The 27,592-nt window shown below is 49.5% G+C and overlaps 1 protein-coding gene across 3 annotated transcripts in view; it reads left to right on the top strand.

Annotated features, from left to right (window-relative positions):
• The window catches only part of BPNT1 (3'(2'), 5'-bisphosphate nucleotidase 1), a 756,164-nt gene that overhangs the window by 320,969 nt on the left and 407,603 nt on the right, over nt 1-27,592 (top strand). The window lies entirely within an intron of this gene.

The raw sequence follows: 27,592 nt of genomic DNA, 5'->3' as shown, positions 1-27,592 counted from the left end.
GGCAGCGACGGCGGAGTGGACCTCCCCTCGTTCCCCCCCCCCCCAGGCTTCCCCACCCGATGAGATTGGATCCTTCCATGCAATGATCTCCAGGGCATCTCAGCTTTCCAGCTCTGCCCCGAAGAAAAGGAGGGTTTCCTCTATCAACGTCAAGAGACCAAGAGGAAGATGGTCCTCGCGGTACCTCTACTGGATGACATCTGGGACAAGGGGCTCTCCCTCCTCAAGAACCCGTCCACGACGCCGGCAAAAAGGGACCGATACGAAAAGAAGTATCGGGTCCCGACGCGGCCCCTCTATGCCTTGGAGCACAGCCGACCCCGGATTCAGTCGTCTCGGCGGCGGCCAGGAAGAAGGCGGGGTGGCATCAACATCGACTTCACCGCCAGACGGCGAGGGAAAGAAGCTCGACGACGAGTCATCACGTCGGCGACGACGATTAAGGCGGCCAACGCCCTGGCTATCGTTGCCCGTTACGACAGGGAACTTTGGTATAAAATCGCTCCCTTGTTGGACTTCCTGCCGGACGACAAGAGAGCAGAACCCCTGGAAATCCTGCAAGAAGGCGAGGTGGCATCTGACCACGCCATAACTGTGGCGACGGACATCGCTGACACCGGTTTCCACCAGTTGGGCAACAGTGTTTGCCTCAGACGGCGCGGATGGCTGAAGGCGACGAATTTCCGCCAGGACGTACAAGTCAAGGTGTTGGACATGCCCTTCAACAGGAACAACCTGTTTGGGAAGACAGTCGATGAGTTCCTGCAAGCCATCAAAACGGACACGGAGATAGCCCGGGCCCTTGGAGTTCTCCAGCAACGACGGCCGTCCTTTTGGAACACCGGAGGAAAGCAAGGGGCCTCCAAAGGTTCCGGCAGTTCGCAGGAGGCTATAGAGGACGGGGCAAGTCTGGAGGTTCCCACCATCGTCGCCAGGGAGGTCAAGGCGGCAAGGCGGCCTTGAAACAGGACTGAACCGTTGGTGGCGTCGGGCCCCCACCGAAGCACCCCAGTGGGAGGCCGGCTGGCGAAGTTCGTCAGCGTGTGGGAGCCCATCTCCACCGACCGTTGGGTGCTGGATACCCTGGCCCAGGGGCACGCCCTTGAGTTTCTAAAGAAGTGCCCTCGCGTGCCACCTCGCGTGCCACACGTGGCCAGGAAGGAAAACCATGTATCCCAGCTGCTGCTGTAGGTAAGGGCGATGCTCAAGAAAGGTGCCATCGAGCTCGTCCCAGAGAGACTTCGGGGCTCCGGGGTCTACTCAAGATACTTTCTCTTGAAGAAGACGACAGGAGGTTGGCGTCCCATCCTGGACCTGTGGCGACTGAACAAGTACATCAAGGCTCAGAAGTTCTGGATGGTCACCCTCCAGCACGTGCTGGGACCGCTTGAGGAGGATGATTACCTGTCGTCGTTGGACTTGGAGGATGCCTACTTTCACATCCCCATTCTAAAAGGACACCGGAAGTTCCTCAGGTTCGTGGTCCAAGGACGGCACTACCAGTTCAAGGCCCTCCCGTTCGGATTAAAGTCGGTCCCAGGGTATTCACCAAGTGCCTAGCACCAGTGGCGGCGTGGCTCCGCCTGCAAGGGATCCACCTCTATCCCTACCTGGACGACTGGCTCATCCGAGCAAGGACAAGGGAGCTTGCCGTAGAACACACAGCGAGGACCGTCCAGCTACTCGCGGACCTGGGGTTCTCCATCAACTTCCCCAAATCCCACCTGGTCCCTTCGCAGGTCGCCCTGTTTCTGGGAGACAAGCTCGACTCAGTGGCACGGCTGGCCTCGTCGTCCGACGAAAGCCATCCTGGGCAAGGTGCAACGCCTGCTAGCCATGGACGTAGCCAGGGTAAGATCCATCAAATCCCTTCTCGGGATGATGTCCTCCTACATCTATCTCGAATGCCTGTGCAGACTTCGGATGCGTCCACTGCAGGAGTTTGACGCACGCTGGATCCAAGCGACGGGCAGCTTCGAGGACAGGATACCGCTCAACGAGACCTTCCGACGAGTGATCCGGTGGTGGGGCACCCGCACTCATCTGACGGCGGTCGCAGACTTTCAGACCCCAGCTCACCAGGTAACGGTGACGACGGATGCCTCCCTGGAAGGGTGGGGAGCGCATACCGGAAATCTCCACGCGAGAGGCCTTTGGCTGCCGGAGGAAAAACAACTTCATATCAACATTTTGGAGCTCCGCGCAGTGTTTTGGGCCCTCAGGTCCTTTCTTCCGTCCCTCAAGAGCAAGGTGGTGAGGATCTTCACCGACAACATCACCACAATGTTCTACATCAGGAAGCAGGGTGGAACCAGATCCCCAGCCCTGTCCAAGGAATCCCAGTATCTTTGGCACTGGGCCGTCGACCAGGGGATGTTTCTGGTACCTTTTCATCTGGCAGGGATAAATAACACCATCACCGACTCACTCAGCAAGGAGCTACGCCAGGATCAAGTGGATCGACCCTTCAGGCGTAGGGGCAGACCCCAGGTCGACCTCTTTGCGACGGCGATGAACTCCAAGTGCCAGAGGTTCGCCAGCAGGTTCCCCCAACCGAGGAGCATGGGCGATGCTTTCTCGGTCCCCTGGGACAACCTGTTCCTCTATGCTTTCCCGCCGTTGCCACTGCTACTCCGGCTCATCAACCAGCTCAAGAGGTCCCGGTGCAGGAGGATCCTCGTCGCACCGGCGTGGCCGAGACAGATCTGATTCCGGACCTTCTGGACTTATCGGTGTCCCCACCAGTCAAACTGCCCGTGGACGCGGATCCTCTCTCCAGAGAAGGAGGCGCCTTTCTTCATCACGACCAGAAGTTGCTGAACTTGCAGGCCTTGCTCCTGCAGCACTAGAGTTTGGGTGATACCATATACCGGCCGACTGCAGAGAGGTTCTTGCAAAGGCGCGGGCGTCCTCAACTCTCAAGTGTTACGGACACAAATGGAAGAGGTTCTCGGTCTCGTGCCGAGCACAGAAGATTAACCCTCTACGGATTACGGCCCCTCAAGTACTGCCGTACCTACTGTCCTTGGCCAAGGCTGGACTAGCTCACGCCTCCATCAAGATACATCTGGCTGCCATCTCCAGATACACCAGGACAACAGGATGGGTGTCCTTGTGGTCTCATCGCCTGGTGAAGGAATGTATGAAGGGACTATTCCGCTCGTTCCCACCGGTGAATGCCCCCGCCCCGGCGTAACGTGGTGCTGACTAGGCTCATGGGGACCCCATTCGAGCCTATGCATACGGCACCATTGAAGTTCCTATCGTGGAAAATAGCGTTTCTTGTGGCCATCACCTCCGCACGGCGCGTGGGAGAGATTCAGGCCCTATCTTGCAAGCCTCCATACTTGACTTTTCACGACACAAGGGTGGTGCTCAGGACACAACCCTCCTTCATGCCCAAGATGCCGTCAGACTTCCACCTCAACGACCCCTTGGTGTTACCAGTGTTCTTCCCGTCGCCTTCGTCGCCGGCCGAGAGGACTTTGCACTCGCTGGATGTAGCTAGAGCGCTGAAGTGCTACGTGGACCGCACAAAGAGTATTCGGAAGACGTCACAGCTTTTTGTGACCTTTGGACCTGTGAATCAAGGGAAGGCTCTCTCAATGGCTTCCATTTCCAGATGGCTCTCCGGCTGTATCATGCACTGTCACCGGTTGGCAAACTGACCGCTGCCCGGCCGTCCGAGAGCCCATTCAACCAGAGCGATCGCGGCTACCACAGCGTTCTTGTCTGGTGTGCCCCTGCTGGACATCTGCAGGGCTGCTACGTGGAGGTCGACGCACACCTTCACGAAATTCTACTGCGTCGATCGGGATTCAAGGGAGGAGTCCAGGGTCGGCCAAGCAGTGCTGCGCAACTTGTTCGCCTGAAGGGCCTGGTGAGGAGGTAAGAGTTGCTTAATGTTGAGTTGTTGTATTGCTTGATGTTGAGCCTTTTGCCACCTCCCGTGGTTGTGCATGTGTGTACTGCTATGTAATCTTATATTCATGAGCATGTTAATCCATGCCAGACCCCATGCTGGAGAAGGAACAAGTTACATACCTGTAACTGTTGTTCTCCAGCATGGGTCTGGCATGGATTCACATGCAAACCCTCCCGCCTACCCCTCTGCGGCTCTTTACTTGGTCATACTGCCACTTTACGTGCTACCAAATCTCAGGATGTCTGCCGGAGGCGGGGCTTAGGGAGAGGGCAGTCATTGGCTGTGGGCAGTATGACCCAGAGATCTGTGATTGGTTACTACTAGGAAAGACAGATCGGAAACGAAACTGATACTGATTTTTTTTTCTTCTGTACCGAGGATTCCCAGCCTGACGGGGAATATTCATGAGCATGTGAACCCATGCCAGACCCATGCTGGAGAACAACAGTTACAGGTAAGTAACTTGTTCCATATCTCGTGCCGCGTTTCGTCAATACAAATTGGTCTTCATACGCTTCTCTGTTCCCTGTTATTGTCCCATTCTGAAATGTCATCATTTCTAATTTTTGTATGTTCATTTTTAGGCCCACCACCTTACCAAATTGGGTTGGTATTGCTGCCAGGGCTGGTATGGAGGAGGATATGATATTGTCAACAACAGGTCATCTGCGAAGGCCATTACTTTATGGTCTTCTCCCCCAATTTGAATTTCTTTAATTTTCTCTTCCGTCCTAATTTCCGACAACAATGGGTCTCGATGTATTGCCTACAGTATCAGTGACAACGGGCACCCTTGTTTAGTCCACGAGAGACCCTTACCTCTTGAGAGAGATCTCCATTAATAGCTAATCGGAGGGTCGGAGTTTTATAATATTGCTTTACCCTTAGCAAAAATTGAGGACCAAACCTCATAGCGTCCATTGTCAAAAATAAAAAGGACCACTCGACTCGATCAAACGCCTTTTCGACAACGAGCCTTGTAACCCCTGCTGATAGTCTATTCCTATTTATTTTCTCTACTAAATGGCTCACCCTTTGAATGTTATCAAATGTTTGCCTACCCGAAAGGAACCTAAATTGATTGGGATGTATTCATTTTGGTACTACCTTTGCCAATCTGGTTGCTAATATCTTCATGTATAACTTGGCATCTATATTAATAAGGGCTATGGGCCTATATGACCTGCATTGTGACTCGTCTTTCCCTGGTTTGGGGAAAAGCACCACCTTTGCTTCTTTCATTGAGGGAGTGATACTCCCATCCTTACTTAAAGAATTAAACAATATTTAACCAACCAATTGTCTGATTCTATGTCTGATTGTACTTATCAGGTATTTTGTATCCCATTATCCTGTACTAACATGTTCTTGTATTCTATGACCCTGTCTTCTGTAGAACTTGTAAATGTCTAATGTGCCCAGATACCTCAGGGTTAGGAGCGCTATAGAAATAAAATAAACAATGTTGCCAAAACTGGGGCCAATTCTTCCATATAAGTCTTATAAAAAATTGCAGGGAAACCATCTGGTTCCGGTGCTTTATTGAGAGGTAAAGATGTTATCGCCTCTCGCACTTCATCTAGTGTAATCTCTCGCTCCAGGTCTTCCCTGTTACCTGCCTCTAGTCTAGTTAGCCGACATTGTTGTTAATAATCGGTTTGTTTTTGTTGGTGTGAATAATACTTTGTAAACCCCTCCATTATTTCACTTGTAGAAGAGCTCATTTTGCCCCACCCTGTGTCCATCATACGAATAATCCAACCTTCCTCTTTCATTTGAACTTGACGTGCTAAGAGATGGTCGGCCTTATTGGCCTTAATGTAATAGGTTTGTCTTAGATACAGCAAAGCCTTCTCAGCAAGTCTTGTTTGTAGTAGATCTCATTGTCCTCTCAGGTACCTGTGTTTTTTTCCGTATATATGCCCGTTTTGTTGGTTTCCTTCTCCTTCATTGCTAGTTTTAATTGCACTTCAGCCTCAATTGAGCTCCTGCTAGTATCTTCTCCCTCTGGGCTTTTTTTGCTATGAATTATCCCCCCATGATCGCTTTGAAAGCGTCCCATACCCATCTTTCCGATGTACCTTGGGTACCATTCAGTTCATAATATTCCTTTATTTTACACCTAATTTCCGCACCCATTAACCAATCTTGTAATGTGTTTTGAGAATTTCCACAGCCATAACTCTGACCCTTTGTGTTTTTGGAAAATTATTAACTTTAATGGTGCATGGTCCGAAATAACTATTGGGCCCACTTCCATCTGTTGAATTCTTCCTAATAAGGCAGCTGAAACCCAAATGTAGTCTATCCTAGAAAATGTCCTATGGACCGATGAATAGAACGTATACCCTTTATCTTCATGAGGAGTTTCTTTCCATGTGTCCACTAATGACAAGTTATCCATGATTAATTTTAACTTTTCAGTAGCGGTCTTTGCGATACATTTCCAATCCTGCTCCTTTCTACGAGGAGATTCCAGGTCTTACTGAAATCATACTTGGGGCTTATCAACATATTTGCTCTTTCCTGGTGATTATGACAATGTTTACAAATGATGCACATTTAATTACTGTACCTAACTTGGCCATGTAATTAAAGCTACCCAAAAAATAATGAAACTGAGCTTTCATATCGTACTTCATGCCGGAGATCCGCCTCTAAGAAATGGAACGGGTACTGAAACCATGCTGCTCATAGTTGTCTTGCTTCCAAGATAAGCACGTTGTCCCAGAGTTGTCCTCCTGACCTCACCCTACATGTAGAGTCCTCTTGTACATGCAAGACCCCTTCCATCACCTACTGGGGGTTTCCCATTGTATGATTAAATCCTTGCTACAAATTAATCCCACCCTATCAGCTGTGTTTGCACCATTTGCCCCAGGTTTTACTTACCTGTAAATCTGTGTACTATATGTTAAGCTCTGTTTTCCTGGCTGTAGGGGTCGTTTGCTGTGTTGCCCAGTGGTGTTCTCAAGTTTCACCCCAAATGGCCTCTTTCTTTCTCTTCTGATGTTTGAACTTGCTTTATTATTCTGAGATCGATTGCAGGAATGTCCTGACACAAGTTGATCATGCTTTAACGTCAATGGAGACCACATCTTATTTATTTTCTATTTGTATAGCACGTAAGCCCGTAGGCATCTGGGTGCTTTACCAGTTACATGAACCCATGACGGGGCGTGAGCAAGGTTACAATATCATTACAGTTAGAGAGCAAGGAAGACGTGTACAAACATGGCTATTAGGTTATAAGCTCATTTAGGTGTTATAGTTTCAAGATAAGTTACAGATGAAGAGGGACAGGTGTACAAACATAGCAATTATGTTGTACATCTCATTTAGGTGAACAGCCGGGTTTTGAGAGCTTTCAGTAAGACCAGTAGGATTCCTCTGCCCTTGGGGCCGGTGGAAGGGAGTACCAGTATTTGGCAGCAAGAACAGGGAAGCTGGTCCCTGTGAGAGAACGGATCTCAACGACCGGTGGGGGGTGTCTGTACTCCCACTCCCTATATGGTGGAGGAGAGGCACAGGAGACCCCAGCCAAGATTCTCTATTCGGTAGCAATGGTCGAGCAATCAAGGCCTAGCTTCTCAGGAGGTGATGCAGGCTGGTTCTTAAGTACAGTGTATCCCCAAGCCCCCACAAAGGAATATCCACACTCTGTATTGGTTAGAACACAGTCTTTATATAATCAATAGTTAAGGTTATGTACATTCATCATGATAACTCACTTTGTACTCCGGCAAAATCTACAATGACAAATATTTACAATCCTAAAGTGGTACCACCCTAGATCTCATTGAAGTGCATGAACAATACTGTACAATGTCACACAGACCAATAGAGTGAAACCAGCAATAGAGAGGGGAGAGAAAATAAGATGGTTGAGCAATAGGCAGATTACTGACCCCTACCACTAGGCACAGTTATGTGTGGAGATCCCCCCACCTGGGCAACCTGTAAAGAAAGATATAGCACAAGCCCAGTCCATATATTGCTCTGCAAGTCTTATTTTTCCCCTATAATGTTTTTACCCCCCCAATGTACCTGGTGGAGTCGAGTTCCTCGAAAAGGCGTCGACAAACGTCGAGGGACTCGCTGTTCGGCGACGGGGAATCGACGGCCCTTCTTGAATGCCTTCCCTTTCAAGCGGGAGGCACGGGGCGTCGAACGTCCGTCGACAAACGAGGTGGAACGATGTCGAAGAGGCGGCACCTTCGTCCGAGCGGTGCTCGTCGGCGTCGGGGCGTCGGCGTCCTGCAAGGCGGAGGTGTGCGGGGCACCTCGATGACAATAGTTCTGGACCGCAAAGATTGTAGAGACGGGAGCCCAGCAAGGGCGTCGAGTCGTCCGGGTCTTTGAGGTCGTCGGGTGGCGGGAAACCCACCGGCAGGTTTCTCCTCGGCGCGTTGGTCGTCCTCGACTTTCTCCGGCAGGATAAGCGGTCGATGATGCGGTCGAGAGAGTCCTTCGATTGAATGTTCTTAGGCAATGGAGCGGACGGCTCCGGTCGTCGGCGGCACGGCGTCAAGTGGTTCCCACGGCTGGGCAACCCAACTTCGACGGGCCTCCAGCGGTTCCACAAACCTGCGAACCCTGGTCGACGGCAATGGACTTCGACGGCGTCGATGTCCGGGTGCTTCACTTCGATCTCCTCGGCGGTCCCGTCTCGGGTCGACAGCCTTTCGAGGATCTGTCTTCCAGGGCGCTTTGGCGAAGATGGAGCGGTGCTCGATGGTCCCTCGGAGCACGGGAAGAGGGCGCCTTACCAGGTCCTCTCTCGGGTCAGCCCTCGACGAATTCGACAGCCTTCGGATCGGTCGAAGCAAATGCCACAGCAAGTCTTCTTCTTCCAGCTGGACGTCGAGGATCAGCAGTTCCAGTTACTCTTGAGTGGAGACTCAGCTTCTGAACACTTCTGAACTGAACACTTCTCCAGTGGTGAGAGGTCCCCAGATATACTATCCTCACTCTCATCCACGCTGCTGGCACACACTCAGCAGCCAATCATACTGCAGGGCATTCATGCAGTCAGTCAGCCAATCAGGCACACAGTGCATTCAGGCCACACTCCTCCCTTCCAGACACTCACAACAAGGAATGTGGATTGGGACAAGTACCCAGCCATTCAACACTACACACTGCATTCAGGCCAGTTTCGGGCAGGGCTGTCTCAGTCTTTGTCTCACATGCCAGAAACCAGACAACCACAACAAGGAGTGCATATTGGTCACACACTCCATTCACCCAGGTCCCACCCACAGGAGGTACCCACAACATACAGACACTGGGAAGGCTCCAGCCAGTCTAGCTGGGCCTTCACCACAATACCATACATGGAACTTCCACCCAACAGCCAGTCAGGGGGAAGGGACAGAGACAGGGCTTCCCAGGACTTTGGGAAAAACAAGACAACAGGCAATAGAAAGCAAGAGGCCACAGGGGCCATCTTGTTTCTATCAGGAATCAACTGATCCCAATGGCAGGGCCTGGGTGTCCCAAAATGGAGGACACTCAGAGCACCTGGCAGATTCAGCATGGAGCTGCCACCAGCCCATACCCTGCTCTGTGGGCCACCCACAGGTGTCCAAAAACATACACTAGGGGCACAGGGTTGTACCCCTACCCATGGGTGCCATAAGGGTATCCCATGGGTCTGTTCACCAAACCAAAAGAGAGAGCTGCACTGCCAGGAGTCCCACATGGACTCCGGGGCAGAAAACATAACAGAACACACGGTAAAAACAGAAAAAGGACAAGGATTCAGAGGCCCTGTCCCTCAGATGCATTTCCAGCATCACAGTCCCTCCCACTTTGGCTCGTTTGTACTTGGGTAGGACCAATCAGGGCGAGGATGGGGTTCTTGTGGGCTTGCTAGATGCAGCTTTGGTGATTTTGTCAGCCAGGTAGGGTGGGGCTGTTTTAGAGATGCATTTGTGGGTGATCGAGAGGGTCTTGAAAAGGATTCTGTCGTCGATGAATAGCCAGCGGGCGGCAGAGGTGTGCTCTGATCTGTGGATGTTGAGTGCCGCGCATTGAGCTTTGTTCTGGATGGTCTGGAGTTTTTTATATTCTGGGTTGATGTGCCAGCAAATAGGACATTACAGTAGTCTAGCCTGTTGCCAACCACTGCCTGGGAAATCGTGATGCAGTTGTCCCTAGAGAGGAAGGGCCTGGCTGCATTAGGACGTTTTGTAGAGTAGGCAGCTGCCGAGGAGATGACACTTATTTGGTGAGATATGGAGAGATTAGCGTCAAGACAGACACTGAGTTTTTACTGAGGAGGAGACTGGGATGATGGCTCCATCAATGTTGAAGTTGGCGTATAGGGGGTCTATTGTTTTTAGTGCAGCTGCTGGACCAACAATGAGAATTTCGGTTTTCTCATCATTGAGGCAGAGGCCATGGATCGCCACTCATGATTGGAAGGTAGCGTAAGTTGAGCTGAGGGTGGTGGAGTCTTTGAGGTAGGAGCCTGTGAGTGGGAGGATAATCTGTGTGCTGTCGGCATAGTTAGTATACGCTATGCCGAGCGAGTCAAGGTGGTCGAAGAGAGGCATGGTAAAGAGGTTAGAAAGTATGGGAGCGATGCAAGAACCTTACAGAACTCTACAGCTCATGTGGGATGATGAGGCGCAGTCATTATCAGCAAAGACTTTCATCACTCTCCCTTCAAGGAACAAAGCCACCCAGGAAGCCGCTTCCTACGAGAACGCAGCTGAGGAGGTGAGGTGGTGACAAAGAATGTTGTGGTCGACTAGATCAAAGGCCACGGACAGGTTGAGGAGGAGGAGGAGCAGGGCTAGTTTACCTTTGTCCCTGTTAGTGTCCAGCTGGATTTTGAGGTCTAGGAGGGTAGACTCGGTACCATGGCCTGGACGGAAACCTGATTGTCGAATTTCAAGGATTTGGTTGGTTTCTAGGTGACGTTGGATTTGTAGGTAGGCTGCTCTGTCGAGGATTTTGAGGAGGAATGGGACTGTGCTGATGTGCCAGTAGTTGGTTGATATTGAGGGATCGAGGGTGGGTTTCTTTAATAATGGAAGGACCCATGCTTCCTTGCGGGGTGTGGGTACTACACCAGTTTTGAAGTATGCATTGATAAAGGCCATGATGAACAGGGCTAGATCAGTGATGCAGTCTTTGATCAGTGGTGCTGGGCATATGTCACCGTTGCACTGGACGGCTTGAGACTTGGTAGGATGCGAAGGGTATCTTGTGTAGAGAGCTTGTTGAAGCTGAACAACGGAATGTCTGGGCTGTTTGCCATGGGGGAGAAGGTGGGTGGGAGCTGTTGCAAGATGCAGGCTTTTTTAGCACTGATCTTCTGCTTGTTTGTCGATTTTGGAGAGAAGGACATTCTGCACTGAGTTACACCAGGTAGCTTCCTTGAGGGTCGAGGGAACTGGGGGGAGCAGTCTCTGTATTTCTTTGAGAATGGTGAAAAGTTCCTTCGAGTTAGAGTTGGCATTGGCGATTCTTGTGTTGAAGGGAGGAGGCCTTGGTGTGTAGCATGGCTTTTTTATAATTGTTGGAGAGGGAATGGAATGCCTGCTTGGTGGTTTCAGATGGGTTTTGCCCCAGTCGGACTCAGTCTTTTTTTGGCTCTGAGGGATGAGAACTCTGGTGTGTACCAAGCTTTGGTATGGCTAGCTGTCTTGGCTTTTTTGGCGATAAGTGGGGCAATGGTGTTGATGGCATTAGTGAGCGTGGAGGAATAATGATGCAATATGGTCTCTGGGTTAGAGGTCTCCAGGGGGTTGGGATTGAGGGCAATGAGGAAGGGGGGATATTCTCCTTAGTTTGCGAGAGCATCGAGCAAGAGTGGAGTACAGGGGAGGTTAGAGGAGGGTTTGAGTGATAGGTTAGTGGGAGTGAGAAGGTGATAACATTATGGTCTGACCATGGGCATGGTGAATTGGATTTGATGGAGGTATGGCAATTGAGGTCGGCCAGCCAGTCTAGCGCTCAGTCTTTGTTGTGAATGGGGTCATTGATGCATTGGTCGAATCCCAGAGCAGTGAGGGCAGAGGCTATTGCGATGGCTGGGGCATTGTGGGGTCGTTAAGGCCCTTGTTGCAGTCGCCTATTAGGAGGACATGGGTTTGAGGTTGTTGATTAGGAAGAGGATTAGGTAATCTTCGAATGTGAGAGTGGGTCCTGTTGGGTGGTAGATGAGGTGGAAGGTGATAGTTTTAGAGAGGGAGATGGTCCATTTGAGAGAGAGGATGTCCGTTGTTGTTCAGGGCAGAGGGTACTTTTCTGATGGATAGGTAGGGCCACTCCACCTCCTCTTGAGTTAAGTCTGTCACTTTTGCAGATGGTGTAGCCTGGTGGAAGGGCGAGGGATTGCAAGGGTCCAGAGGTGGTGTGTAGCCAGGTTTCGGAAATGGCTAGGGCATCTAGGTCGTTCTTGGTTAGGTCATGGATTCCTGAGGCATGTGCGGTCAGTGAGCGGCATTCATTAGGGCTAGGCTGAGAACGTGGGGGAGAGCCGAGGGTGAACTCTTTTGGGAGTGGTGATCCTACTGGAGGGCGGGGTGGCTTGGGGTGTTGGCAGCCGGTTCAGGAACCTTGCCAATATGTGGCCTAGGTGTCTTGCTATCAATTGGTAGCGGGCGATTGATACCATTTGACAGGGAGAAATTACTAACAATTGGCAGAGATGTAATCCTAACATTTGGTAAGGAGGCATTGCCAACAATTGGCAGAGATGTAATGCTAACATTTGGTAAGGAGTCATAGCTAACATTGGTAAGGAGGTATTGCTAACAATTGGCAGAGAGGTAGTGCTAACTTTTGGTAAGGCAGCATCATTTGCAATGGGTAGGGAAGCATTACTAGCAGGCTTGGGTGCCTTGCTAAATGTGGGCATGAGAACATTGCATGAGAGGGGACGAGGGTAGTGGTCGCCGTGGGCCGAGCATCTGCTGGAGAGTTGGATATGGTGGGCAGGTGCATGACAGGAATATGAGCCGCTTTTTGCGAGCGAAGGTTCTGCAGATGCAATGATTTCTTTCCAGGTTTGGTTCTGTGATACAGGGTTGACGTTTTTTTCTTTTTTTATAATTCAATCTGTGCGGCCGAGAAGAGAGCTTGCTCCGGTGCTCGTACTTGCATTAACCGTTACGTTCTGACGGAAATGCTTGTACGAGCACCGGAGCTCGAAAAGGGGACCAGTGAGAGCGGGAGCTCCCCCTGGTGCCTCACAGGCACGTCGCGCCCTTCCGACAGTTTCTCCCTGGAGCCCACACGTAGAACTCCGGGCCGGTGAGGCAAAGAAAAAGGTATGCGGCGCGGCAGCTTGCCGCCCGCAGCCGCGGTAGCGTAAACAGAAACGTGTTTACTTAAACGAATGCTCGCTTCGCGTGTATTCACACCGATGGCAGCGAAGGCAGCTGGCGCTGGTGAATAACCATTACACAAATGACAAATGCTGCATGACAAGAATGTCGCAATCTCTATATTACGTTATAGAAATCAAACAAGACCAGCAGACAAATATAAATGACAACAGTTCTGAATAAAAAATGATTTATCTCTTGCTGTGAGCAGCAAAGAAAGAGGAAGTCGTTTCTTATTCAGGACTGTTTATTGGGACACCTATTCACTTATTGGAGGAACTGTATCACGTGACATTGGGGCACTGATGAACTTGGGGGCATCATGGGATTTGAAGTTTTTTCTTTTCCTCGTACTGTGAGGATTTTTGTAATTTAAAGTTTTACTGGTTATGTATTTTAACAATGCACTTTTCAACATGAGTTTTGTTACATGTAAGTGCTAAAATACCTTGCTGGTGAGCTTTCTTAAATAATTAATTAAAAGAAAGAGAAGCATAATGTGAGCTTCCGGTCTCGACATAGAATCCACTTGTCTGCCAATGAATCCCCTGGCCTTACTTGGCTTTGTTCTCACACTTCACTTCCTGGCTTTAGTTTCACAGTTCATCATGCCAGATGGAGGAATATCTCCCTTCCCGTGGCCTTTCTCAGGCTTTTTAACACAGTTCACAATGCTGATGTTCTTGTTCTACTTGCCAAAGCTCACCCTACTGCTTCTGCCCTCATTCCTAAGGTCTATCCTCTTCTTGTACCACATCTTGTCTCTTTTTTTAATATCTCTCTTTCTACATCTATTTTTCCTGCATCCTTTAAACAAACATCTATTATTCCTATCTTTAAAAAAAACCTACAGCTAATCCCTTGATTGTTTCTAATATCTGTCCTATTTCTCTTCTATCCTACCTTTCTAAACTCTTAGAATGTCTTGTGTATTCCCAGATCTCCTCATTTGTCACTGATCTTTCTCTTCCTCGATTTCAGTCTGGTTTTTGTCCCCTCCACTCTAGTGAAACTGCCTTGGTCTCTGTGCTAAATTCCCTTCTTTCAGCTTGTTACTCACTCCTCTTTTATTATTCTTCTCGACTTATCTGCTGCATTCAGCACTGTGGATCACTCTCTGCTCCTCGCATTTCTTTCTTCATTTGGTCTCAGGGGTTCTGTTCTATCTTGGTTTAATTCTTATTTGACTTTGACTAACCAAACTTTCTCTGTGTCTTGGGCGGGCAGGACCTCTGCGTCTTTCTCACTTGATCACGGGGTACCCCAAAAGTCTGTCCTAGGCCCCTTTCTCTTTTCTTCATACACATCACAGCTTGCTGCTATCATCTCCTCCTTTGACCTATCACATCATTTCTATGTGGATGACACTCAATTATTCCTTTTCTTTCTCCGCAGATATTCACCACACTCTCACAGCTTGTCTCGTCGATATTAAATCTTGGATGTCTTCTCATTTTCTCACCTTCAATGCAGGGAAAACGGAGGTTCTGTTCTTCCCTGCAAACTCTCTTCCTCCTCATTTTCCACCCCTGTTCATATCTTTCCAACCCTGTAAGCTCCCAATCTCAACCACAGCTCATAATCTTGGTCTTCACTTTGACTCAAATCTTTCTTTCTCTCATAGCTCTTACTTCTCGTTCTTATCGTTTCCATGTTCACAATATCCGCAAAGCTCATCCCTTTCTCACCTTCCAAGCATCTAAACTTCTAATTTTCTCACTGATCTTCTCTCGACTCTTTTACTGTTCTTCTACTCTGTTTTGTCTTCCAAGTGCCCGCCTTGCCTCTTTAAGATCAGTCTTTTACTCTTTCATCTGTCTACTGTGTCTTCTTCCCTATCAAGATTCTATTTCCTCTTCCCTCGCTACACTCGGCTGATTGCCTTTCCACTCTCAAATCAAATTTCACTTTCTCAGTCTTGTTTTCAAATCCCTCTACGGTCTCGCCCCTAACTACCTCCCTGTACTCTTATTCGTCTATATTCCTTTGCGTTCTCTCCGGTCTTCCACCCTCTTTAGACGTGTGGTTCTCCAGCATTGGATCTTTCATGGATTCACATGCTTAGAATATTCCCCGTCGTCAGACTGGGACCCCTCGGTACACATATATAGCCTTTTCCAAAGGAAAACTTTTGATGCTTTTGTGTCCTATCTACGTCCTTCTAGGACGCGCCTACGCATGCTCCGCAGGCCGTGCTAGTATAAGAGGCCCGCCCCGCGGCTCCCCTTCAGATTTCAACCGTCTCCAAAGTAGTGGGATCTCCTCGTGTTGTCCTACTGTTTTGTACTAGGTTGCGTTATTGGATTTCGAGTAGTATAATGTCCTCTGTGTCAGGAAAAGCGCTGTTCCATCCATGCGCGACGTGCGGCTTAAAAAAGGTTTACGAGGGGGACGGACATATGGACTGCATATATTGCCTCCACCCTCACCATTCGGCGGATACCTGCGACATATGCAAAGGGTTTTCTCAAAAAACCCTCAAAGACCGGAACCGACGCCTGGTGGCATGGCTGAATGATGGAGCGGCGGCATACCCCCCCTCGGAGGTGGGCTCCACACAGTCGGCGAAAACATCACGCCGCGCGGCCTCCTCGGAACCACCGGTGAAGAAATCTAAACCGTCGGAAAAAGAGTTGTCTGGAAGTCACTCCACTAGAGACTCCTCGGCAAAGAAATCATCCTCATCAAAAAAGCATGAGAAGGAAAGGAAATCCTCCTCTGGCGATCATCACACATCGACCACGAGTCGAGTAGAAGCGGACACAGTGTGGAGAAGGCGGGAACGCCAAAACCACCTGCGAAGTCTACGTCATCGACGGCGGTCCAGTCATCGGCCGCCTCCCTGCCACTTGCACAGGGGGCATCCACCGTCCCGTCGACAATGGCGTCGACGAGGGCCTCGTCGACGGGGTTCCTACAGGAGGACTGGAGGCCTGAAGTCTTTGACCCGACCCCCCCGGAGGCTTTGCTACAAGAACAAGCTATGTTGCTGTCTTTGGAGAACGAGAACGACAGAGTTGCTGGCCCAACAGACCTAGGGCTACGAGCGGCGGACAAGTCGTCGACGAGGGCATCCGTTACACCGGTTTCTGCCCCTCTACTAAATCCTCAATCGGTTTTGTCGTTGGATATTCTGTCCACGCTTCAGTCCTTGTTGCGGTCGTTGGACCAGCGACTACCCCAGGCAAGCCTGCCACAGTCACCCATCGACGAGCCGGGCCCGTCCCGTCAACCGACGCACCCACGCACGCCAATCTCAACACTGGCACAGGAGGAAGGTGAACTGCCAGATTCGGAGTCCGACAGGGGAGCCATGTCGGATATCTCATTATCCCCCTCCAGGGATCCTACCTGGGAGTCAGAGGCGGAGTTGGAAAACCCCAGAAGCCCAGCTCACCCGTCCCCTCCGGACGACATTGCGTCACTCCATTATATGATGGAGAAGGCATGCAAAGAATTTGGTCTGTCCCAGGAAGAACAGAAAAAGGACTGTTTTTTGTTCGACCACATGGGCAAGAGAAGGAGGTCGGTGTTCTCGATACCAATACTAGACCATGTATGGATAGAGGGGTTGCAAACAATGAGACACCCATTCTCAGAACCAGCAGTGAAAGGACGCCTAGAAAAAAAGTTTAAGGCTCCAGAGTCTACCCCCAAGTGTTTATCCTCCCAACCAACACCGGACTCGGTGGTGTCGGCGGCAGCAGCGAGGAAGGCAAAGGCACAGCACAAGTGCACGACTCCTCCCGAGAACGAAGCGAGACGCCAAGATGCCTTTGGCAAGAAAGTGCTCTCTGTGGGAGCGACCACAGTAAAGGCCGCAAACTCTCTGGCAATTGTGACCAGATACGATAGGGAGATGTGGCACAGACTAGCTCCGCTACTTGATCATCTTCCAGAAGAACAGAGGAAAGCGGCGATGCTACTGGTCCGAGAGGGTGAGGAAGCCTCAAATCACGCAATAAACATTGCGGTGGATCTCGCTGAGTCAGGCTTCAAGCAAGTCAACAATGGGGTGGTATTGCGTCGACAGTCATGGCTTAAGTGTACCTACTTCAGGCCAGAAGTGCAATAAAAGGTCTTGGATATGCCCTTTGAGGGAGACCACCTTTTTGGTGAGAAGGTGGACTAGGCCCTAAAAGGAATGAAAGAAGATTCGGACACGGCACGTTCATTGGGTGCCCTCCAGAGTGGCAGAAGTTACAAGTCTTTTCGTCCCTTTAGAGGGGCTTCAGGTAATTCAAGATTCTCTTCTGGAGACAGATCCTTTGCCAGATCGGCTTACCCCTCCCAGGGATGCCGACGTGCCTCACAATCGGCTAACCGTCGACGAAACTTCCAGTCTTCCAGAAAACGACCATCATACCCATCGTCGTCGAGAGACAAGCAAAATAAAGATCAGCAGTGACATACCACGAACCGTTCTGGGGGGAAGAGTTTCAGCATATGCTGATGAATGGGAAAGGATAACGACGGACCAATGGGTGTTAGACACTATAAGAAACGGACACACTCTGCAATTCAAACACAACCCTCCGCAAATCCCACCTGCGTTCACCACTCAGTCCCATATGAAGGTACTGCAACAAGAGGTTACACTCATGTTAGCGAAGGGCGTGATAGAATTAGTTCCAACATCACAGAGAGGTCAAGGAGTCTACTCAAGATACTTCGTCGTAAAAAAGCCGAACGGCAAATGGCGTCCCATTCTAGACTTACGCGATCTCAACAAGTCCTTAAAGAGCCTGAAATTCAAGATGCTCACTCTGCAGGAAGTGATCCGCGCAGTTCAAAAGGGAGATTTCCTGGCGTCCCTGGATTTACAGGATGCGTATTTCCATATTCCAATGTGTCGGAAACACAGGAAATTCCTACGTTTTGTAATAGGGCGAACTCACTACCAATTCACGGTTCTTCCTTTCGGGCTCAAGACCTCCCCCAGAACATTCACAAAATGCCTGGCTCCAGTGGCTGCCTGGCTAAGGAAGCAAAGCCACCATGTATACCCATACCTCGACGACTGGCTGGTAAGGGGATCCTCCCCAGCGTCGACCAACACAAGTCTGCAAGCCACCATGCAGCTTCTACAACGGCTAGGATTCGCCATAAACTTCGAGAAATCCTCTCTGCGGCCATAGAGAACGCTGGTATTCTTGGGGGCACAGTTCGAGATTCAGTTAGGGCTGGTGAAACCTTCTCTCGACAGGACCTCAAGACTCATTCAACAAGCGGCCCGGCTACGGCGAAACACCAGGATCTCAGTGAGAAAGTATGTTTCGGTCCTAGGGGCCATGGCATCCTGCATCCATCTGGTGAGAAACTGTCGGCTATTCATGAGGCCAGTCCAAGAATTCCTCGCGGACCGATGGACATCAGGCTCAGGGATCGTGGTCGGACAGGATATCCATCGACGACGACAAGCTACGTCGGACCCTTCAGTGGTGGCAGAGTTCCCACAATCTGAACAACGGTGTGCCCCTACAGGAGCCGGAGTTTCAGAGCACCATAGTTACGGATGCGTCCCTAACCGGATGGGGAGCGCACATGGGTGCTCTCCAAACGCAAGGTCGCTGGTCTCCAACGGAGTCACTCCTACACATAAACGTACTGGAACTCAGAGCGGTAAAATGGGCTTTGAAGGCGTTCCTACCACACATCAAGAGTTCGCGAGTGCGAATACTGACCGACAATACAACAGCCATGTTTTATCTGAGGAAACAAGGAGGGACACGATCAAGAACTCTTTCCATAGAAGCCCAGAAAACATGGCATTGGGCATCGAAGCACGATATTTCCCTAGTGGCTCATCACCTTCCAGGAGTGAGGAACGGCCAAGCCGACTCTCTCAGCATAAGCATGGCCCAGATACACGAGTGGGAAATGGACACGGGTCACTTGAGGAAAGTGTTCGAGAAATGGGGTCACCCCCCTCTGGACGCCTTCGCGACCAAAGACAACAAGAAATGCAAGCAATTTGCAAGCAGATGACCCCAAGAGGGTTCGGTGGGGGAGGCGTTCTCCTTCCCATGGACGGACATGTTCCTCTATGCTTTTCCCCCGTTTCCCCTCATACGGAAAACAATACAGTGGATACGCAGATACAATTGCCGGGTGATTCTAGTGACACCATACTGGCCGAGGCAACCGTGGTTCTCAGACCTCCTCCACCTATCGCTGGAACATCCCATAGCGTTTCCGAAGGTCCCGTACCTTCTATCCCGGGACAGAGGCACGGTGTGGCATCACGACCCGGACAGTCTCAACCTTACGTCCTGACTTCTCGGAGTTCGGCGCTTTAGACATTTCAGAGGATTGCCAAAAAATTCTACAGGCGGCTAGAGCCCCTTCTACTAACAAATCTTACTCCTATAAGTGGCGGAGATTCTGTGAATGGTGTAGAGGACAACAGGGCCTACAACCATTGTTGGTGACGCCGGAACAAGTTCTACCCTACCTGCTCCTCTTGGCAGAAAAGGGATTGTCCCCCTCATCGATAAAGGTACACCTGGCAGCCATCTCGAGGTTCACAAGGAAGAGGCAGTCGTCCCCTCTATTCAGTGACAGACTGGTAAAACACTTAATGCGGGGTTTATTTCGAGCTTTTCCCCCGGTGAAACGTTTTCCCCCGACGTGGAGCCTCAACACAGTGTTGGCAGGCTTGATGAAACCGCCTTTCGAGCCTATGGCCACGTCCGACATAAAATTCATTTCGTGGAAGTTGGCATTCTTGATAGCTATCACATCAGCCAGAAGTATCTCGGAACTACAAGCGCTGGTCGTGGACCCGCCCTACCTAAGATTCTTTAAGGACAAGGTAGTCCTGGCAACTAACCCTATGTTCGTCCCGAAGGTTCCGACGGTATATCACAAACATTCATCCGTGGTTCTGCCTACTTTCTTCGCCACTCCATCATCGGCAGCAGAAAAAACTCTTCATACCCTGGACGTTAAGAGGGCTCTGAAATTCTACCTACATCGTACACAAGACATCAGGGCTACTCGGCAACTGTTCGTCGCATATGGTCCGTCGACGAGAGGAAAAGCTTTCTCTAAACAGGGATTGGCTAGATGGGTCTCCTCGATGATTGCTTTTTGTCACTCTAAGGCCGGAAGGCCACTGCAAGGACATCCTAGAGCTCATTCTACAAGGTCGATGTCCTCCTCAACAGCGTGATGGGCGGGAATTCCGCTGACGGACATATGCCAAGCTGCGGCATGGTCAGTGCCCCACAAGTTTACCCGCCACTACTGCCTTGCCAGGCAGCATGCAGACGAGGTGCAGATGGGAAGAGCTGTCCTGCGCCATCTGTTTCAGTAAGGTAAGCTCCTCCCTGTGGAGATTCTGTTGTCTGCCCTCTTAAGAGCGATATACTTTATGTGGGCAACATTATATGACTTAACTTATCCCATTGTGTAGTAGGGTGAGGATATATATATATATATATATATATATTGTTACATTACATTCTCACCGCCGTCTCAAGTGTTACTGCTATACAATCTATTCTAAGCATGTGAATCCATGAAAGATCCAATGCTGGAGAAGGGAATAGTTTCTTACCTGTAACTCCATTTCTCCAGCATTGGTATCTTTCATGGATTCACATGTGCCCGCCAACCTCCCCGTATGTAATGTATGTGATAAATTTAACCCTTCCTACTTTGGAGGGGCCGAAATCTGAAGGGGAGCCGCGGGGGCGGGCCTCTTATACTAGCACGGCCTGCGGAGCATGCGTAGGCGGGTCCTAGAAGGACGTAGATAGGACACAAAAGCGTCAAAAGTTTTCCTTTGGAAAAGGCTATATATGTGTTACGAGGGGTCCCAGTCTGACGACGGGGAATATTCTAAGCATGTGAATCCATGAAAGATACCAATGCTGGAGAAATGGAGTTACAGGTAAGAAACTATTCCCTTCCTCGTCCCCCGTGTGCCCAGTCTCGTTTCCGATCTTTTGAGCTTCTTGAACCTCTCAACTGGAACGCTCTCCCACTATCTCTTTGTCGCATTACTGTCTATTCTCTTTTTCATGCCTCACTAAAAACGTACCTACTTCAACATCCCTGATTGATTAGTAACTGGATTTGACTGCCTACTCAATTTTATTGTACCGTGTCTAGTGTTAAATGTTTTGGCTATGGCTTAAGGCGCTCAATAAAATACAATTAAAATACAAATACAAAAAATACAAAAAATACAATGAATGGGTAGCAAATTGAGCCTTTGTCTGAGTAGGCTTACTCAAATGGCCTTTTCTGAGAACCCTTGAAGACTACTACAACTGTATTTGGTCTCTGCATGCCTGGATTTTGCTGATGAGCACCACATAGTGACTCTGCGGACCTTACTGGTAGATCTTGCACTTGAATAATGGTGAATGAGAGAGGAAGATGTACAAATCCTTTTCCCAAGTCCTTCTTCCATATCCACCAAGAATAAGTGTGTCACAAGTGTGCTTCCTGGCTAAGAAAGTGTTACGGATCCATAGACAAGACCGTTTTTCCTCAATTAACTTCTAGATGCTAGATTATTTCCTTTCTAGAGCAGCACTATACTGTGAAAGTTGAGAAGTAGTTAGCAAATATTTTTACAGAGTCCTGTATTTTAAAGGTACCAGCTTGGCTTTGACAGCTTTGGTTCTAAAAACAGTTGACCTTTACAAGCCCAGGACTCTGTGTTCCTTTGGTATAAGGTCCCTTTCTCATCCCTACGCAGCATAGAGGTGCTGGGATCAAGCGATAAGCCATTTGCCCTTTTCTAAGTGAGTACATACAGTAAGGGTGCAGGAGGAGGAGACTGACCGACCGACTGCATGGTGATTGGCATAAACATGTATTAATAAAGAAAATAAAGAGAAAATCTAAATATGCCCAACTCTAAGAGGGGTTTCCCTGCCTCAAATAAAAATGCTAAGGGAATTGTCAAGATGTCCATATAAATCAACAGTCCACCATCCTGTGTAAAAAAACCTACGTTTGTCCCTCACGCTTGTATCTAAACTAAAAAGGTAGTGCATCTTCTTGGTCCAGAATAATGGCTCCCTTCTTCTGGACAACGGATCACAGTTCCAGCAGTTAGGTGGGATTTTTATCTCAAAGAATGACCCCCCTCCCCCAGGCCTCCATCCCCTTCCATGGCACAAAACACATCCTGATTGAAATGTCAAAAGGCAGAGGCAAAGTTCTCAATTCAAACTCAAAAGGTAAAGTTCTGGTTCAAAGATCAACATTCCTTATTGCCCATATTTGCTGCTTCACTATTGGGTTCCTGGTGAATGCCTCCCTTCTCCAGGTGTTAGGCTCTGTGTTTTTCCTCACACAAAGCCGGGGGGGTTGGGGACTCCCTTACCCTGGCCTTTCTTGGCTTTGTTCTCACACTTCCTGGCTTTAGTTTCACAGTTCATCATGCCAGGGGGGAATATCTCCCTTCCCCTGGTCTTTCACAGGCTTTTAACACAGTTCACAATGATGGGGGGAATGTCTCCCCTTCCCTGGCCTTTATCTGCCTTTTTTATTTTTTTTGACTCAATTTTTATAAGATCCTCAATGAACCAAGAGGACATCACATGTAGGAGCATCATAACATTTGAATTAGATTATCCCACCACCCTCCTCCTCCCGACCCCCGGTATGCAAGCGATGAGGTTGACCGAACACATTCAGGATACAGTGAGCAGGACTTTCACAGTTCTTCCCCACATACTCCCAAACAGAAATCCTACTTTCCTCATACGATGGCTTCATACATGTTTTAAAGCCACTACTCGGGAGGCTCTGACTTCATCACCACAGGAGCCCCCAGATGCAAAATTCAGCACCTTAGACCATACTTTCCAAATAGTGCTCAGTATAGGGTGTTTCCATATCCTCCGAGGGATCGCCTCCAGTGGTGCCCAGAGCCACTCCCCTAATGTGCCTGGATGGAGAAAATGGTTACCCATGCCCTTGCACTGATATTCAACCCGTTCCCTTAGGTGTGGCAACACCACACAAATCTGTGCGGCCTTATCATATAATTGGAGGTCCTGGAGACACATCCCCCTTTTCCTTTGGAAATACCAACACGTTGTATGCCACCCTCACTTTCCCCCCGCCTTAAGAACTTCAAGAGGCGTCTCTTTATTTCCTTGAACATGGAATCGGGAACAACTACCGGGAGGACTTGAAATAAGTACAACAGCCTCGGGAGGAGGTTCATCTTCACCGCATTTAAACAGCCCATCCATGACATAGTTAGTGTCTCCCACTTTGTCATGTCATCATACAACCGCTCCAAGAGGGGTGGATAGATGGCCACATATAACTCTTCCAAGTCCCTTGTAAGGTTCACCCCAGGTATCTCAAGTTGCTCACTGTCAGCTCCTTCCCTAAATGGTTGAACCTTACACTATCCTCACTCGTCAATCGGCCTAGTCGTTAAAAAGTCGACTGGCCCTTATTAACCTTAATTCCTGAGTACCCCACCAAACGGCTCAATCAACTCGACCACCATCAGGACAGATTGCAATGGGTTCAGAATATGTATTAAAATATCGTCTGCATACAAACCTAATTTATATTCTTGCTCACCCATTCTGATGCCTTCCACCCGAGTGTCTTTCCTTTATTGTTGTGCCAATGGTTCCATTAATAAGGCAAAATGAAGTGGAGAAAGGGGACACCCCTAGTTATATCAAACCATCTAGAGAACCTCCCATTCACCACTACACGTGCACGAGGACCCGAGTACAAAGGCAAAATTCCCCTATGGATCTTAGGGCCCAGTCCAAATTTACACAACACTGCCTCCAAGAAGATCCAATCAACTCTGTCGAATGCCTTCTGCGCATCTATTGGCAATAACATGGGATTGCCCTCCTTATTTTGCACCCAGTCAATTAAATGTAATGTTTTTCTCATTGTGTCCACCCCCTGCCGTCCCTTTATAAAACCCACTTGATCCAAATGTACCAGTTTAGGTATATGCCCTTACAGTTGCGTCACCATAAGTCGTGTCACCATAAGTCGTGTATAGATCTTAGCATCAACGTAGGGAAATTAGTCTATATGAGCCACATAGGGAAGGATCCTTGCCCTCTTTTGATAACACCGAGATGCCCACCCAAACGACACCAGAGCCCGCTAAAATATGGTTGAACAATTTCACCATGTCTAGCACCAGCATAGATCCAAAGGTCCTATAAAACCCTGATGAGTACCCATCCTTTCCCGGGGCCTTCCCCAATTGCAGGTGACCCAGGGCTACTTCCTCCTCTTTTATAGGACCATTTTTGGCCGCCGCCCCCTCCTGTGTGCAGCCCGGTAGAGAGATCCTCACAAGGTAAACCATCCTCCCCTCCACATCCACCTCCCCCTCTGTGGTATACAGGTTTTCGTAAAATTAGGCAAACACCTCGGCCACCTCCTCTGCCTTTACCACCGCAGTACCATCCAATCTCTTCACTGAAGATACCCATCTATCTGCTCTCTGACCCCAAAGGGGGGCCGCCAACAGTGTCAGCCTGGTCTCCCTTCTCTTAATACCACTGCCACAAGAATTGAAGCTTACTCACTCTCCTGCCCTCCTCCAGCAAATGCAGTTCTTCCCTCTTACCCTTAACTTCCTCAACCAATTCCCCAACCCCTTCCACGAAGTCCGAATTCTCCTCTCCAGCACCCAAATCGATATCCGTAGTCCGTTCTCTAAGATGGTCCTCTCCCTCTAGCGCTTGACCTCCTCCCTTATCAACAGATCCTGTCATGTTGCCTTATCCGTGTTCCACACCGTGAAAAAGGTCTCCTCCCTGTGTCGTTAATATAAAAAAATTCCTTAATCGCCCCCTCCAATTCCTGCCGAAACGGCCGCTCTTTCCAGAGTGATTCATTACACCGCCAAGGGGAACAGCCCTCTGTCAAACCCACTACTACCAGGTACATCAACATCATGGTTTGTTCAACTAACTGGGAGAATCTCGCAACTTATCACCTTATCTCACATGTCCCGGGAGAACCCTCCATTTGTCCCTCAAATCAAGACAGGCCTGCAGTCCCCCACCCCCTGCCCTCGAGGGGCCTCCCCCGCACCACCCCACCTACGATTCCTGGGGTCCATCTCCCCAACAGAGTCTGCCCATGCATGGAAATCCCCTCCCAGAATTGGGTGACCCTCACTATCACACATCACTTTTCTCAGCATTGCCTTCACAAATCGAATCTGCCCCTGATTGGGAGCATAAATCGTTGTTATTCGTGCCCCCATCAAAAGACCTGAGACCATCAGGGGTTCTACCATCCTCACTTTGCCATATCTTAGTCTGTTCTAATTTGACCCTCTTATGAAGGAGAATACCTACCCTCCCTTCTTGACGGCCCCGGAGGCCCAATACGACTGCCCAATCAATCTACATTGGATATGCCTTTCTTCGCCTTGAACTAGACCGATTTCTTGCCAAAAAAACACATCCATCTTCAGCCTGCAGAACTCCTTTGCCATTAATGACCTTTTGGTTAGCGATTTCAACCCTTTCATGTTCAACGTGCCAATCTGTAGACACCCCCCCAACCCGATTCAGTTAAATCTTGTCCCACCATCGCAACCCAGAAGCACCAACCTCAAATGAAACCCCCACACCTGTAGTGCCTGTCACACCCCTGACGTATTTTAATTAAATGTGCCATACCGGTCTCCCCCTGCCTCCCCACCCCCTTTCTTCTTTGGCTTTCAGTCCCGTCCAGTTAAATTCACTGGCCAGTGCCCAAACAACCAGGTTCCCTCCGAGAACCCAGGGATCATGGTATAAGTCCTCCATAACCGAGCCCCAACATTTTTCTTCTTTTTCCCACTCATAATAAACGCCCCCTCCCCCCAGACTTCCCAACCTCACCTCCAAAAAAAGGATAAGTTAATTCTCCTACCACTGAGAGGATTGCTTACTTAAATATATTTGTAATGCGCACCTGGCTACCCGGGGGCTTAAGAGACAGACAGACAGGCCAACTAATCTAAGGGAAACGGCAAGAAAACTATCGGAATAGCAATATCTTTAACTTCTTCTTGAACATGGCTGTGGAGCCCACCATCCACCCAAAAGAACCTTCTTGTGAACCATTTCCCCGCCAGGGTTCACTCCCTGTCAGCTAAACCTATTGCCAACAAAAACTGGTGACCCCAAAGAGAGTCCCCAATATTACTCCAAACATTTTTGTGGCAAAGTAAAGAGTTCCCCCTAGGTGGGGTATTCAGTTTCCAGAACTTCCTCAGTCTGTGGACCCTGCGTCGCCTGTTCTTCTCTCAACTCTGCAAGCTCAGTCCCAAACCTTCCACTTCTTGACCTCTTTAATTCTTTGAATATCGTCCTCTGAGATCCGTCTATACTTGTGACCTTCCTACTCAAATGTCATAGAGAATGGAAACACCCAACGATATTGGATACCCTTTTCGCGCAGCCACTTGGTAAGGGGGCTACACATCCTTCTTTCCAGCATGAGGGTCGAGAGGTCCTGAAAGACGGCTATTTTGGCCAACCCCAACCCTCTATTCTTGCTTTCTCAAGGATATGCGTCCTCTCCTCGAAGTAGTGAAACCTCACCAGGATGGACCTCAGGCCTTTACCAGCACCACCCACTGCCCGATGTACTCTATCATGGGTTCAGCAGTGGTGTCTACTCTCCTGCCAGCTATTATTATTTAAAGTATTCCTCTGTGTTAATAGGTCACAGACCCTTGGTTTAAGGCTTCTTTGGCCCCCTTCTCTGATCCTGACAACCAATGTACCTTCTGGGTCTCTGTCGTACCTCTTCCGGTGGTCTCTGGCACTTTGGACGCCTTTGTTTTTCTTCTTTTGCTTTCCTACGGCTTCTGCTGTGGTTGCAGCGGCTCAGCAGCATTTTGTTTTGGATGGGCTGCGCGTCTCTACACGACTGCGCTGTCAGGTGGCTTCCTGCATCGGGACTCCCGTTTCCCCAGCTCTCCATTCAGATTGCGTATGGCGGACCGGGTAGGGACGCCTCGACTCTTCTCATGTCCCGGACAGCAACCTCACTTCCCCGCGCTGGACGTACTCCCAGCTCGCAGTTCCTCCTGGGGAGGGTCTGGAGCAAGATAAGTCCATCCTCCTGTCTGTAATCGGAATGGGCAATGACATCTACACTGCTCATTCAGGTTCCAATGGGGATTAGTTATGGTTCCCCTCCTCCTCCTCCTCCTCGTTTCGGTACCTCTTACTGAAGTCCTAGTCAAGTCATCCCTACGCTTTATCATCTCAGTGACAGCTGCCTTATCAATTTTACAAAGATAATGGTAGAGTGTAATATGGAGTTGTGTGGCATGGGACAACGGGGTGTGAAG

Source organism: Ambystoma mexicanum, chromosome 4q, assembly GCF_040938575.1.
Source record: "Ambystoma mexicanum isolate Mex_15411 chromosome 4q, UKY_AmexF1_1, whole genome shotgun sequence".
NCBI lineage: Eukaryota > Metazoa > Chordata > Amphibia > Caudata > Ambystomatidae > Ambystoma > Ambystoma mexicanum.
This window is presented reverse-complemented; position numbering and strand designations above follow the sequence as displayed.